Genomic DNA, 15,893 nt, shown 5'->3' on the forward strand with positions numbered 1-15,893 from the left:
GTGAGCTTGGGAGGCTTCTCTCCAAGCTTTTTGAGCATAGGAATAAAATCTTAAATCAAATTAAATAATTTGTTTCTTTAGGTCTGATAGACCAAAGTTTGAGTCGTAGTGGACGTTAACCACCACCACCACCACCATGCAAAATAAAAAATGTTTATTAGTAATTATTAAATTTGAATTAAATGTTCTCAAATTTGAAAATATATTTAATAGCCATCTCCTTGCACTTTTTTTTGGCTTTAATGTGGTTAGTATTGCACTTTTTATAATAATAAGAGCAATATTTATAAGAGAAAGTAGGTGCTTTTTAATCTAAAATTATATAATTAAAATTAAAAAAATAATAATAAAATTTACATATAATTATATAAAAAAACAAATAACATTTATGAATTTACATAAACAAATAATCGTTATAAGCAGATGGGTGTGAAATGCCATACATGATAGCACGCAGTTGAAATGTGATATTCCAAACATTATGACCATATAAAATAGGAAGGAGACTATTGACATGTTGAGAATTCTGCCCAAAGGCATCTAAATTCATAGCTTGGTATTATATTGACAAATTTTCACGGGAGTGGATTTTATAGAAAGTTATTTTCTTTGTTTTATAATGTGTTACACAAGATTAGATATCAAGGTAATAGCTTTTTATTATTTAAATTTATTTTATTATATTAAATTTAATAATTTACTTTATTTTATTTTATTTATATTAAATAAAAATAAAAATTTAAACGAATAATCAATAATTTATCAGCACATGCAAATACCATTCTTGAAATCTCTTTCAAAAATAATATTAAAAAACAAATACCACTTTTAAATCCTCTTTCAAAACTATTATTAAAAGGAACATGTTGTTGACATATGCCAACCTTCCTAATAACTTTTTGTGCCTTCAAGCATTATAAATTAAAAAACAAAAGGTTCAAAAGCAATTGAAAGTTAAAATGCACTAAGTCATTTTAAATTTATGCCAATTCTTTCGACTAAGCTATCCCCTTGGTATAGAATTCATTTAGTGCTTCCTCCTCTCGACGAAGTATGATTGGACTTAATGAATATTGAGCATTTTTATATGGTTTCTTCCACTAATTTATTAAAATGTTTTATTTTATTATTAAAATTTAGTGTATATAGTTGTTTATGTTTTAGTGAGGTTGGAGTATATTTTGAAATGGTTTGTATTTGAGAATGAAAGTCTGTGTTTTTATAGATTATTAGTTAATAAAATCTATAATTTTATAGATTATTAGTTAATAAAATCTATAATTTTATATGATGTGATATTCTTTAAATAAAAATGATGAGTTAACTTATATTTATGGATAATGTTTTCACTGTTAGATTGACAAAAAAAATTATGAAAAATTTTCCATTATTAAAAATTAAAAAAACCAACTACTATTTATATTTTAAATTTTAATTTTTTTCTATTCGACTTTAAATTTATCCAAATAAACATAACTTCATATTAAAATGTAATATTATCAAAACTCATTCACTTTGAATGAGATAAAAAAAAAAATTCAAAATTCTTTTGAACTTTCTCTAAATTCATGCTTACATCTTTTTAACTAATCAAATATTTATTAACTACACAACCAAATACCAACCTTAGATGTTTTAAATATCCTTTCTTTACTTTAGGCAAAATAATAATACCATCTAAGTACATAATTATAAACTTGATAACATACGATCTCAAAACTTCTATCATGAATCACATAAACATACTTGCCACTTTACTCTTATCATGAATTACTTGAATATCTATACCATTTTAATAATCTCAAATGTCACAACTTACCATGTTTAAAAATCCATGACTTTGAATGCAACTTTTCATCCCATACCATCTCTAATTTTGTTGGAATGGAATTTATTTTAAAATCAGTATCTCAAAATTGTATTATACCATATTAATTATCCATGGAGTTGCATGCTATCTTAAATTGTTGTTTAGATATTCTATCAGTGAACCATTCGAATTTCCTTAAAGGAAGATTCATATATTTCTTATGCTAGAGATGGTATGATTGATTGCTTTGGTATATAATAATTTTACAAGTGTACTCATTATTAAATGATTGTTTATTTTCATTTTTTATATATAATTTTTTAGTTAATCTTCGTACAATTATATGTCCAACCCTAAAAACCAAACAAAAACGAGCCTCTTTAAGGTTTGTGAAGACTTATAATTTTTTTTTTAATTATATATATATATATATATATATATAACTTCTTGTGGTTTTATTTTAAATGAAAAATAGATTTAAAATATTATTATATTATTATTATTTTATGTGTTATAAATTATATAATAGTTTTTAATTTATTGTTATATTTTTCATGGTTGGCGAGTAATATCAAAATAATTAGGGATACCAAAAAGATTAAACAACTATGATGGATAGGGATTAAGAGATCCATTTACTTGGGAGCCAACACATGAGGGGATTCATGAAGGTTGTAGGTTGAATGAAATGGTTTTGAGAGAATTTAAAGATTAAGAGTAGGATAATTACTCTACTTCAATTAATCATCATATATGTTAGAGATCAAGATTGGGGATCCTAACAATGATGGAAATGAGTGATCTATGTGGTAGGATTTTCAATCATTTGTAAGAAATGTAGGCAAGTAATCTCAGGGTGTTTTGGAATTATTGGACTTGTTGGTTTTGGTTTTTTCGGATGATTGGTACAATGTTGTTTCTAAATGACAAGGACTTACATTTTTTTGAGTTAACTAGTGTAGATTAACTAGCACAAGGAATAATTATAAGAGATCAGTCCAAATAGTTATGCTATTATGCCACCTTCAGTCTAATCCACAAACTCTAGGACTCTCGGTTGACATACTTGTTGAAACTCCTATAACAGGGACGAATCTTGATTAGGGTAGCACTTTTTCTTATTAATATGTTTTGTGCTTAACTCTTTAGCATACTGTTCTCTCGTTTTTTGGTTATGTACACAAGTTCACATTCGTTTGTTAGGTATGTCATTAGTTTGTCCAAAAGTAAATTGGATTTTTGACACCTCTGGTAGATATATAGGTAGTTGTTTCTTAAGGGCTATGTGGCTCATCTCTTTTACTGTGAGCTCTTAGTTTGGTCTCTTTTTTGGAGGATTCTTGGTGTGGTCTCGATTCCGTCTCTTCTTTGTTTGAATTGTCTTTTCTTAGGAGCCACCTTAGGATTTTTCCTTGTTAGTTTGGTGGTTCTCTTATGTTATAGGATTTAGTCCCTTCACTATCTTCCCTTACTCTTCTTAGATGTCCCCTTATGGGTCACATCCTCCATCATGCCCTGGGCTTCGAGCTCCAACAACAAAAGAGGAAGAAGATCTTCTAGGCTCTCCTCAACATCTAAAGCTCAACAAGGAAGAGAGCACTCTGCTACTATGTATGTTCATCTCACTTCTCATGGGATCAAAGAGAAATCTATAGAGTAGAAAGTGAAGCATGCATGGATTGATGAAGTTCTCCTACACCTAAAACACTGGATGAAAAATTCATGTCTTGGAAAAACCACTGACATATTTGGAGTTATTGGACACCTTTGACGACACTGGTCCTCTTAAAACCATTTAGGTTGACTCGGTCTCCAAGAAAATGTTGATTTTTAGTAACCTATCAGCGACCATAGGAAAGAAGGGATATCGATTTCTTTATTTTGTTTTATACATTTCCATACATTGACATCTAGTCATTTTTGTGACTTTATATAAACAATTTATAACACCAAGTCTCTAATTTTGTGTGACTGGTCTCGTTTCTATAATGTTAGGCCAGTTAACATAGAAAAATTGATGTATTCCTTCTTATAATATAATTTGAAAGATCATCTAACTTAATAATAATATCTAAAAAAATGGTGTTATATTAGAAGGTGATTTTGCATTAATATTATTTTTACATAATTAATTGACATTTTATATGAATTATATTATATGATGTTTTTCACAAGCTCATTTAGATATTTTTGCATGTTGCTTGAAAACTTATAAATAAATATTTTCTAGAATTTTTTTTACAAAGAGTTGTTTTTCTTTGTCAATATATTATTAATGGGAATATATGAATTTGTTTTTTTTTTATTAATTTAAAATAATAAAATAAAAAATAATATTTTAATTTAAATTTTGATTTATATATATATATATATAAATTAATAAAATTGTAAATATTAAATATGATGATTATTAATTACAATTAAAAATGAATTGGATTATTAGATTTTAAGAACGTAAGGAATTACTATGATTTCTTTCCAAATTTTATTTTTATGTTAAAAGAGCATTAAGAGAAATGTTCCAAAACCACTATAATTTATTTTATTTTAGGTTTTTGGATAGCATTAAGAGAAGCATTTCAAGATCATCATACTTTATTTTATTTTATTTTCTCTAAGAATATTAAGAGAAGCTTTCCAAGATCACCATAGTTTTGTTTAGTTAAAACGTTAGGAAGACTAGTCTTGTGATAAATATTTTGAAATATAGATCTAATCCCACTATATGTGAGGCACTGTAAGCGATTTTTTTCATCTTCAATCCTTTTAGTGTCACAAAGATAAACTATTCAATCCAACTCTTTTTAGTAATTGACGAATGCCCAAATTTATTATGGAACTCATTAGATTTAGTTCTTATTTCAACAATGTTTATTTCTTCTTTAGACTCTTACGAACACACAGATGCTTTTAATCTTCTATACAATTGGTGATGACATCTTTAAAATACATTGATTTTCTTTTCTCCTCATTGATTTAAATTATAGCATTGGGGGCTAAGACTGGATATTCTATTCACGTCAATATTCAAGCACTCCGCCACAATTTTCAACATATTCAATTTTTGCCACAAAGGCTAACATGTCTAGGAAGAATAGAACTCATGTGGAGAGGGGATTAAACCTGCTAGCTACCACTAGAGCCTCGAGCTATTGCCCTTTGATAGGGGAAGGACTTCCTCTTTATGACAAGAATATTAAATCAATTTTATAAAAATATTAAAAAATATTGAATCAATTTTAAATTAAAAATAATGAATCAATTTATTTTAAAAAATAATACATTTTTAATTCAAATTATACTTTTGATGAAAATGTATTTTTATTTTATAAAAAAAATATTAAAATATTTAATTATTGAGATTGAACAATTCGAATGTAATAAGGGGTTGTGAGACCGTTGAATGCATTTATTTATTAAAAAAGGAAAAAAAAAAAAAATTCACAAAAAAATTATATAATCTAAAATTAAATTTTAACCATAATTTTTTTTTTTAAATTTATAATGATGATGACAATGATTAACGCCTATTAAGATCAATGTGGTCTATCGAACCTTAAGAAAGTAAGAGATTAATTGAGACTCTTTATTAAAATTGTATTTCTATGATCAAAAAGAAGGGAGAGAAGCATTCCTAGACCATTGTAGTTTTATTGACTTAACAATTCAAAAATGTTGGTAGTGTGTCAAATGTTTTGGAAATGATAATGAATGTGGGTAAGAGCATGACAATCCAAAAGAAAGTGTTTATCATATTCAACCCTCTTAGTGACAAACTCTTTCATCTAAAGGTGTTTTGTGAATAGACCAACGCTCGATTTCACTTCTAAACTCATGAGACTTGGTTCCTATCTTCACAATGCTCATTTTCTTCTACCTTAACTTCCTTTCTCCCTCTAGCTCCTTATCATCCCACAACTTATCCTTAAATTTGGAAGCAATAGTATTTTTATTATATCCTTAAATTTCTTGTCCACGAGGTCTTGGATACACTGTGGGGTGCACTGTTAAGACACCCTTGGATGTTAAGTCACCTATTCAATTCTCTACCCTATTTTGGTGTTATTCTTGGACATGATCATGATTTAGCCTTACCAATGCCAAACATACAAAAAAATTATTTATCCTTATTCTCCAAGATAATTTCCTCCTTTATCCCCCAATGGTCAAGCCTAGATTAAGCATCTTTATGGAGATGTGGGCATTGGCTAGAGTTATAAGCAATTTTAGGGAACCTCTTGACTTCCATGTTGTAAAGCTTTTTCTTATACATCAATACCTAAACATAACCATGCTTTCAATAGAAACATGACTAATTTCAATAAAATAAAATAAAAAATATTTCTTTTAATCTTTAGATTTAGATTTCTAATTATTAAATTATTTTATATATTTAATTTCTTTAACTAAAAATAAATTTTCCCATTTTGATAAAAATTTATTTTATAAATTTTAATAAAAAATTATTTTACCTTATTTGAAAAAGTCAAGAAAAACTTAAAATTTTGACCCTATTTAATAAAATTTTTGCAAAACTCATTAAAATAAGCCCGTTATTGACATACGCAAACGTTCCTCATAACTTTTTGTGCCCAAAAGTTGTATAAATAAAAAAGAAAAGCTGCAAACCAAATTTAGTTTAAAACGTACTTTATTTTAAAATCATCACATCACTACTTACTTTATTTACACGACGAAAGTAATGGTTTCATTTTCAGAGAGCCTCATTATTAGATCGATTCCCTAAGTTGTTTTGTCAGTTTCTGTTTGCTGGGGACATCCCTCCCACTTACATCCCATCCAGTTAGATCAATAGATTGCTATGTCCAGGTGCTGTGATTGCATGGTTGAACCTCATCAAAACCAAATGGATTGGATCCTCAAAAAGAGTTCACATCCTTTTCAATACCACCAACCAATGAGAACAACTTTCATAATTATCTGCAATACTATTTCTATAATATAGTTTCGTTTTATTGATAGAAATTTTGAAAAAAAAAAAAAAAAAATCCTTTCTTACTCAGGATTTTAATTATATTAAAATAAAACTTAATAAAATATTATAAATTTATTAAAATATTGGATTTATTTATTATTTATTTAATTGTTGTATTGAGATTTAATTTACAAATAAATATAAAATATATGTGTAGATGCTAGACGATAAATGTAAATATATTTTTATTATAATTTTATTTTTACTAATAAAATTAGTAACATAATATACATTTCATATTAAAATATATAAAATATAAATAGTAGTTTTAAATTAATATCTATTTTACCATATAAATTAAAATAATGATTCACTAATATATTTAAATTTATTTAATAAGCAAATAAGAATTTAATATTTACAATATAAAAAGATTCTTAACCATGAATATTCATCACATTTTACCATGTATATTATTACGTTTTAAATATGTTTTTTAGAATACCATGGACCAATATCATAGCTTATCAATACCACATACCAAAAAACCGTAACTCATTTAATAATATATATAAAACTATAATTCATTTATAAAATTAAAATGTAATACTTACAATAAGCATACAATATAACAAGATACTTAACCATAGATATTAACCCTCATTTTACTATGGATATTATTAACTTGTAAATAGATTTTATTACAATACCATCGCTTAGCAATAACATTTGCCTAAAAACTATAGCGCATTTCAAAATCAAATTATTTTATTTCAATTTTATTTTATAACATTTTTTACCTAGAAATGAGTCCTCTAGCGCAGTGTGTAGAGATGTTGTAATACCCTATAAATATTTTGACCCTGTCAAAATAAAAATAAAAATTGAAAAATTAATAATGATAATTATCAATCAAACATTTTGACTTGGTCAAATTACATAAAACTAAAAATTAAAATAAAATATAAAATTTATAATTATAATTATAATTAATAATAAAAACAGTCTATATCTATCTTGACTCCAGATTTACGAAGGGCCTAGAGGGATAAAATCTCTCCAAATGCACTACTCTTTTAAACTGAAAAGAGACTTGATCCCTCCTCTCGACACTCAGTAAATCCAAAATAAAAAAAAATCTAAACTAATCTATTAAAAAAATTCAGATCATTCAAACTTTAAAATTATATATTTTAAAATATAACTTTATTAAATAATCATAAATTACTTAAAACATTCAATTTATTTATTTACTAACTCACTTCATTTTAGAATTCACATTTGCTTTCATTAATATTTGGACTATCTCATCTGCTTTCATTGATATTTCAACTATCTCAACTTCTAGATCATAATGAAAATAGATGTAAAAGGTTTCTTTATGCTTGTACTTGCACTTGTAAATCATTCAAGTTTGAATATAACTATCACATTTGTAAGTTATATTTTACATTTTTCTCATATTTATAAATAATTTCAATTCAAACATACTTATAATTTTTATAATTCAAATCTTATAAATTTATATATTATAATATATTTTTTTAAAACCTAAAACTTCAATAAAAAATAAATATATATATATAAACAAACTTGTTCATTTTATTATGACTCATATCTACTCTCATTAATATTTCAACCATCTCAACATCCTGGCAGAGATGTAAAGTACTTATTCCTAATTATATTTATAAATAATTTCAGGTTTGACCATAGTTACTGCTTTTGCAAATTCAAATCCTACAGACAGACCTGTACTATTAATTTGTTGTTTGGAAGGCTCGAGAGTCTAGGCAGGAAACATGTTTAATACAACATTAAAAATGATCAAATTTATAGTTTAATAATTCAGTTTCTACCAGAATTATTAAAATTTACAGTTGAATAGTTCAGTCTCTTCCAAATTTTAAATTAAAATAAATTGATAGCTTCAATGTTTGACAAATAGTTTTTTTCCCAAAAGATTGTGATCATGGTTTCTCACGAGGATACTGATGGAGTTAATAATGAAGTTCAGAAAAGAACAAAGCAACTTTTTCACTCATTCAAATTGTAAAATAATTGAAAGAAATTTGTTTGACTTACAGGTATGTCTTGCTCCGTAAAAGCAGGGAAAGGAACTACAGTTAGGCATGTTTTATATATAAATTAAGTATATAATTATTCTTCACATATGTACACTCTACATGGCTCTTGCTAGTTCGAAGACCGTTTATAATAAGCCAAATAAACAATAAAGACAAAGTCATGCTCTTTTATATTGTTTGTCATTTAAAATTATACCACTCTTATCTGATATTTCTGGTCATTTGAAATTAGAGAATTGATATGGTTGCTCATTAATGGCCAAGGAAATATAGAAATTTGACTTTTTTTTTTTTTTTAATTGCTGTGAGAATGAATCACATTTGATTAATAATTTATATGGTGATTAATCATAAAGATTTTATCGAAATTAATATGGATTACAAAAATTTAAAATAAAAAATTTTAAATGTTGAAAATATGAAATAGTTTCTTAAATAGATTTAAATTGCCATATTTTAATTGTCTAATAATTTAAGAGATTCAAAAATTAATTTCATTTAATATCTTTTTAAGTTACATTTCATGCTCTATTTAGTAAAATTGAGTGTGATGATGCGAATACTCATTTAACTTTAATAAATATCTTAATGCCATTCTATATAAAAAAAATTTAAACACATTAACTAAAAGATAAAATATATGATATGCAAAAGTGAAGTGAGAAACTTACTTCCCTCCAATACAAGTTAAATAGAAGATGCAACATCTCAAACAACAAAAGTGAAGTGGATTACCTTTTTCACTGTTCAAATTTTCTCACATATTAAGGGTATTTGCATGGTTATTGATAGCCCACAAGTATCACTTAAGAGTTCACAGAGCTTAAAGCCAATACAATAATATTTATCGATATGAAGTCATTACAAACATATTTATTAAGACATCACAACTCATCATATCACACTTGGAGATTTGAACCAGTTGGGGAAGAGAATAACTATTTTTCCCAACCACCCAAAATAACCCCAATTGATGAATTATTACTTTATACAATATATTCGGTTATTTTTTTCCTAGATTAAATACAATTTAAAGCTATAAGTATTTATGTGAAGATATATAAGAAATTGTTAATTTAAATATATTTTATTCTTGAGTTAAGTTTCTCATAGGTAATTAGATAAATTTGTCATAGTCAGAGTTAATTTGATACTCTTGTTGATAGTTTAAGTTATGATGTTAAGCGTATAGCTTTTATGCATTACTATCTTTATATCTTGTTATTCATCTCCCGTTTTATAGGAAATGTATCACAATTTGAGGAAACAACGCTATATGTAGTAGAGGTTGTGTGGCATATGGGCCTAGGATATATGCGTCTAGCATATCCAAGTTGCAATAAGGATAATCAAGTTGCAGTAAGGAGGCCTCTAAGATGCATGAAAAAGTTAGATGGAGTCTATGGAGCCTAGTAAAGGAACCAATATGTTATGGTGAGTTGCACTAGTGCATGAACCCTAGAGTGTTTGGTCCAAGTTGTAAAGCCTAGCCATATGCAAAATGGATTCCCCAAGGCAATTGTAAGACCTATTATTAGGGCATATATGTTGTAGCAAGATAGCACATGATGACATCCCACTCATGCATAGAGAGGATGGAGGCTAAGTAAGTAAGAGGTGTACTCATATGCTAGCTTGAAGCTTGTTTGTTTGTTATTCAAGTATACAGGGGGTGGTGCATGGAGTGATGTATGATTAGGTTGTGAAATGGACTACTTGAATAGGTACAAAAGTGGTAGGTGTACTTGAATATAGATTCTAAAAGGCTATTGTAACACCTATTATTACGACATATATGTTGTAGCAAGATAGCACATGATGATATCCCTCTCATGCATAGAGAGGATGGAGGATCAAGTTGCAGAATGAAGCTTTTGAGTAAGTAAGAGGTGTATTTGTTATTTGGGCATACATGGGGTGGTGCATGGAGTGATGTATGACTAGGTTGTGGAATGGACTACTTGAATAGGTACAAAGGTGGTAGGTGTACTTGAATGCTATGCTAGCTTGAGGGCATGTACTAGATATAAAACTTTCGGTGACTAGTTACCCACTTATTGCAGTGGATGTTAACTTTTTTATATGGATTTCAACAAAAATATTGGGACCAAGGTTAATCTCCCCCAATCAAGTTTAAAGGGGAAATTGTTAGGGTAGTTAGGTAAACTTGATACTCTTGTTGATAGTTTACGGACTTGAGGTTTAGGCCACCCAATGTTTTTCCCATGGTATTTTCATGTAATGTTTCACATTTAAGTGTATGGTGACTCCATTATAAGATTCCTTTAGGCCAAAGTGTTTTGGTAAACTTGACTCAGTAAAAGAGTCAAAGTTCTTATGTTGACAGTGATTGTGGGCACATGGTATTAGAGCCCATAGATTACATGTGACGAAACCTTTAAAAGGCTTGGGGTTTTTCCATTGGAATGTGTCAGTTGAAGGGCTCACTCGCGTTTTTAAGTAAAGACATGGTTGTTTTTAAGCCATAGATAATAATAGAACTATTATTACATTGAGTTTTCCTAGTTTGGATGCTTTTAAGTGAAAATATGGATGCTTTTAAGCCATAAGATAATAATAGATATTTTATTAAGCATATTTTTCCTCCTTTGGCTTGTTTTAAGCCATAAGACCTTAAATATGGATCTAAGATGAGCCTAGAGGGATCCAATTTTTTCACGTGCAAATTTAGGGATCCAATTTCTTCACACGCCCAAATTTTTTTATACGAATATTATTTAAATATTTTGTATAGTTATTTAATTATTTTTTTATATTTTTTAAAACTACATTATTTAAATGTTTTGTATAGTTATTTGATTTTTTTAATTTTTAATTTTGGTTGATATGAACAAAATTTCAACTTTGATAAGGGATGGACACCCACATCATACTGGGCTGTAGAATGAGCCTCTAAGCCCAATGATGGACGGACACCCTTACACATCATACTAGGTTGTAGAATGAGTCTCTGGGCTCAATGACTACAAACACGCTTACACATCATATTGGGCTGCAGAGTGAGCCTCTAGGCTCAATAATAATAGATATATCATTAAGATACTTTTTCTTGATTTAGATTTTCCAAGGTAAATCTAGCTCAATAATGAGCCTCTCCACTCAATATTAATAGATATAACATTAAGCTACTTTTTCTTGATTGAGGTTTTCCAAGGTAAATCATGGTGTGCATGGGTTTATGAGCATTATTGCTATGTATCTGATTGTTATAATTATGTATTATTTTTAACCATTAGATTTATTCTTGTAGTTCATTTATATGCAAGCTTTTCCAAGATAATTATGGTGTTCATTAGATTTATTCTTGGAGTTCATTTATATGCAAGCTTTTCCAAGATAATTATGGCATTCATTTACCTTGTGTGTTGCTATTATATTTATATTTATCTATCTTTATCACAAAGTTAAGAATATTTATATTTATATTTATCTATCTTTTTTATAACAAAACTAAGAATTTAAACTTTCTAGAGCTATTTATTGTTTCAATATATAGTTTATTTATTTGTATACAGGGTTTTGGATAAAGTGTGATCTGGCGCCTTGTTAAGGCACTTTCCTATGTGAAGTCACGCGTTCAATTGAGATCAGGGTGACATATTGGACATACTAAGATGTAGTCTTTGAGATGGTTTTCTGTTCACATTTTTATATATATTATTTTTATTAAAAGTCGTAATATTTTTGAAATCTAACTAGTATATGTTTCTGTATCTTTAGTTGGAGTTTGGCAATATAATTCTTGGTGAAATTATTTTTCATTTTTTGTAATACACTTTTAAATGCATAAATAATTTTAAAGCTTTAAAAATCTTTGGGGCACTTAGTCTATATAGATTTAACAACTCCAATCTGTCATTCCAATAAATTTTGATTAAAACTTTTGGAAAATATACTAGAGGTAAACTCATAAAATGTTTAGACAAATTTAAAAATTCATCAATACGAATTATTTATTTAGACAAATTCCTAAATTCATAATACTAATTAATTATTTATTTTTAACAAGTTAAATTCAATATTTTCCTTCAAATAAATTTTCTAGTTTTGAAAATAATATTTGTGAAAACAAATATGGCATAGTCTAATTTATACATCAAATAACTTTTTCAAGTAAGAATATGAATTTTTGTAGTTTAAAATATATTTTTGAATGCATAAATAGATTTAACACCGTCAAAAATAACATTTGGATTCCATAGATCAAATAACTTAAACTCAAGTTTTTAAAAATCTCTACCAAATTTTAGTTAAAAATAAAAAATATTGTGAAAAAAATTATCTAATTTAAACAAAAAAAAATATTATTACTATTACCAAACTAAATTAAACTTTTAATTAATTCAATTAATATTCATTAAAATTAAAATTTTTAATTTTCTAAATTTATTATTTTTATATTTAAAATAATAATAATTTAATATCATTTCAATTAAATTGGTTAAAATTTAATTAAATCTAATTAATAGATATTTTAACTAAAATTTAATTTATTATATAAAATAATAATATTTCAATATCCTTTATTCTTATTAATTTTTTATTTAAAATAATATAATTCGATATCACTTATTCTTTATTAAAATTTAAAATAAAAAACAATTTTATACGTTGAATGAATTTATGATTACGTTTAGTAGACGAAGAAGATAATTGATCCTCACACATGTTATTAAAAGTTAACACAATGTTATTAAAAGTTAACACAATAGAAAATGATGGTGACGGATCCAGAAACCCTGTATCATACCCATGCTACTGAAAGTCTACAGCTGAAACGAAGCTACTAAACAAGATATTCAAATCAGAGAATGAAATCTATTCAAACCAGAGAATAAAAACTGTGGAGAATATGGTGATCAAAATAAGGATGTGTATGGTTTTTTTTTTTGGAATTTGAATAAATAGAAGTTTTGCATTTTAGTAAAATAAATAAATAAAATATAGATATATAAAATTTGAATAAATAGAAGTTTTGCATTTTAGTAAAATAAATAAATAAAATATAAATATATATGGAGCCTATGGAGCTTAGTAAAGGAATCAACATGTTATGGTGAGTTGCACTTGTGCATGAACCCTAGAGTGTTTGGTCCAAGTTGTAAAGCGTAGCTATATGTAAAATGGATTCCCCAAGGCTATTGTAAGACCTATTATTAGGGCATATATGTTGTAGCAAGATAGCACATGATAACATCCCTCTCATGCATAGAGAGGATGGAGGATAAGTAAGTAAGAGGTGTACTCATATGCTAGCTTGAAGCTTGTTTGTTTGTTATTCAAGTATACATGGGGTGGTGCATGGAGTGATGTACGATCAGGTTGTGAAATGGACTACTTGAATAGGTACAAAGGTGGTAGGTGTACTTGAATATAGATTCCAAAAGGCTATTGTAACACCTATTATTAGGACATATATGTTGTAGCAAGATAGCACATGATGATATCCCTCTCATGCATAGAGAGGATGGAGGATCAAGTTGCAGAATGAAGCTTTTGAGTAAGTAAGAGGTGTACTCATATGCTAGTTTGAAGCTTATTTGTTTGTTATTTAGGCATACATGGGGTGGTGCATGGAGTGATGTATGACCAGGTTGCGGAATGGACTTCTTGAATAGGTACAAAGGTGGTAGGTGTACTTGAATGCTATGCTAGCTTGAGGGCATGTACTAGATAGGGGCATGTACTAAATAGAAAACTTTCGGTGACTAGTTACCCATTTATTGCAGTGGATGGTAACTTTTTTATATGGATTTCAACAAAAATATTGGGACCAAGGTTAATCTCCTCCAATCAAGTTTAAAGGGGAAATTGTTAGGGTAGTTAGGTAAACTTGATACTCTTGTTGATAATTTACGGACTTGAGGTTTAGGCCACCCACTGCTTTTCCCATGGTATTTTAATGTAATGTTTCACATTTAAGTGTATGGTGACTCCATTGTAAGATTCCTTTAGGCCAAAGTGTTTTGGTAAACTTGACTCGGTAAAAGAGTCAAAGTTCTTATGTTGACAATGATTGTGGGCACATGGTATTAGAGCTCATGGATTACATGTGACGAAACCTTTAAAAGGCTTGGGGTTTTTCCATTGGAATGTTTCAGTTGAGTTGAGGGCTCACTCGTGTTTTTAAGCCATAGATAATAATAGATCTATTATTACATTGAGTTTTCCTAGTTTGGATGCTTTTAAGTGAAAATATAGATGCTTTTAAGCCATAAGATAATAATAGATATTTTATTAAGCATATTTTTCCTCGTTTGGCTTCTTTTAAGCCATAAGACCTTAAATATGGATCTAAGATGAGCCTAGAGGGATCCAATTTATTCACGTGCAAATTTAGGGATCTAATTTCTTCACGTGGGGAATTTTTTTTATACAGATATTATTTAAATATTTTATATAGTTATTTAATTATTTTTTTTAGATTTTTTAAAATTACATTATTTAAATGTTTTGTATAGTTATTTGATTTTTTTAATTTTTAGATTTTTTTTTAAATTTTATTTTGGTCGATATGAACAAAATTTCAACTTTGATAAGGGACGGACACCCACATCATACTGGGCTATAGAATGAGCCTCTCCGCTCAAAATTTCAACTTTGATAAGGGACAGACACCCACATCATACTGGGCTATAGAATGAGCCTCTCGCCTCAATGATGGACAGACACCCTTACACATCATACTAGGTTGTAGAATGAGCCTCTCGGCTCAATGACTGACGAACATGCTTACACATCATATTGGGTTGTAGAGTGAGCCTCTAAGCTCAATAATAATAGATATATCATTAAGCTACTTTTTCTTGATTTAGATTTTCCAAGGTAAATCGAGCTCAATAATGAGCCTCTCTACTCAATATTAATAGATATAACATTAAGCTACTTTTTCTTGATTGAGGTTTTCCAAGGTAAATCATAGTGTGCATGGGTTTATGAGCATTATTGTTATGTGTCTGATTGTTATAATTATGTATTATTTTTAACCATTAGATTTATTCTTGGAGTTCATTTATATGCAAGCTTTTCCAAGATAATT

This window comes from Pinus tabuliformis, chromosome 5_1 (genome assembly GCF_031772625.1).
Source record: "Pinus tabuliformis cultivar Carrire ecotype Pingquan chromosome 5_1, CPIR1, whole genome shotgun sequence".
In the NCBI taxonomy this organism is placed as follows: Eukaryota; Viridiplantae; Streptophyta; class Pinopsida; order Pinales; family Pinaceae; genus Pinus; species Pinus tabuliformis.